A 1,426-nucleotide genomic window follows, 5' to 3' on the forward strand; every position below is an offset into this window, starting at 1 on the left:
TTCCTGATATTGTATAATAATACACCCTTTCAACTTAACAAATACCCATACCCCACAATTTTCTAGCAACCTCCCAAAATGAATTGTTAGTATAAGACAGAAAGAAAAAAATGTATTTGGGGATCTTTCAAAAGATTTGAAATCTCTAGGAGATACTATTATGCATAACAAAGACAGGAAAATGGAAATGCTGGTTACCCAACCCTTCCAAAAACTTCATATTAAATGTATTTCAGACACAGCTTTTAAGATTCAGAACTTACAAATTATTATTCTGGCAATATTTCTCTCCTTGAGGTTATCTTAGCAGGGCCAAGAAGCTGCCAGCTGCCATAGGAGTTGCTTCACAGGGACATAAAGCTTCTAGAATAAAGCCAAGCTTGTGTGAAAAGCAGCATTGCTGCCCCAGCTAGTACAGAGTTAGTCACTGCAGTGGTTTTATCTTTAGCAGTGTATGTAGGAGAATGATCTGTTGTAAAATATCATGGTAGAGTCTGTCTTTAAACTACGTAATAGCATTATTATCAACTTCATTGAGTCTTCTTTATGGTGTCATTGCTAAAACCCTACACAATACCTAACAATCACCACTATTACTTCATACTTGTATTTTATTTCTTGGCTTACTAAACATAATGTAGAAACCATATGTTAAGTGTCGATGTGGTTGTACACAAGTCCTATGTCTGTCACCAGCCACCTTATACAAGTAATTTCACTCTAATAGTATGCTTTTCCTCTTTCCTGTCAAGCTAATGATACTTTCTAGCAACTTGCTATCAGAGAGGAAACCTAGCGTGTCTTTCAAGTTCACAGGGTTTCCCTCTAATCTCATTTGCTCGAACTTCCATTAGCTTGACTCAGTAGACCTACAAACCTTTGCTTACTCAGAGTTCAGCACTTGTGCTGAGTTAATTAGTGAGTCTTTTCTATGAGACCCAAGATTCTTGTACTTTGACACTTCATCTTGTTCCCCTATTTCTTTTTCTACATCACATCAATATGAAGTCCCTGCTATGGAAGTGAATCACATCACATTTTGACAAAAACAGAATGGTAATACTTGAGGGTAATGGGAGTTAGAAACAACCAGATACAATGTTACAGAACACACAGAACATATCATATTTCACATAGAGCTGCATGTGAGGTAGATGCAGTTTGTGAAGTTCATTTTTAGGTACCTTCTTGATAGTCTCATCATTCTGCACAATCACTCCAATAATTACCATTGAGCATCATGACTGGCAACATATCTTAGAAAAGGCCCAAAGGTAACCATGGTTAGAAGTTCAATTTTTGTTTTATTTCCCAATACATTGGTTATATTACTACCAATATTTTTTGAGTTCCCATAAATCACAGTAGTTTCCCCTTTTACCTGAACTTCTAGTTAACTGGTGCAAGTCACAGTCATAAAATATTA

This window comes from Phodopus roborovskii, unplaced genomic scaffold (assembly GCF_943737965.1).
Source record: "Phodopus roborovskii unplaced genomic scaffold, PHOROB, whole genome shotgun sequence".
Classification (NCBI taxonomy): Eukaryota; Metazoa; Chordata; class Mammalia; order Rodentia; family Cricetidae; genus Phodopus; species Phodopus roborovskii.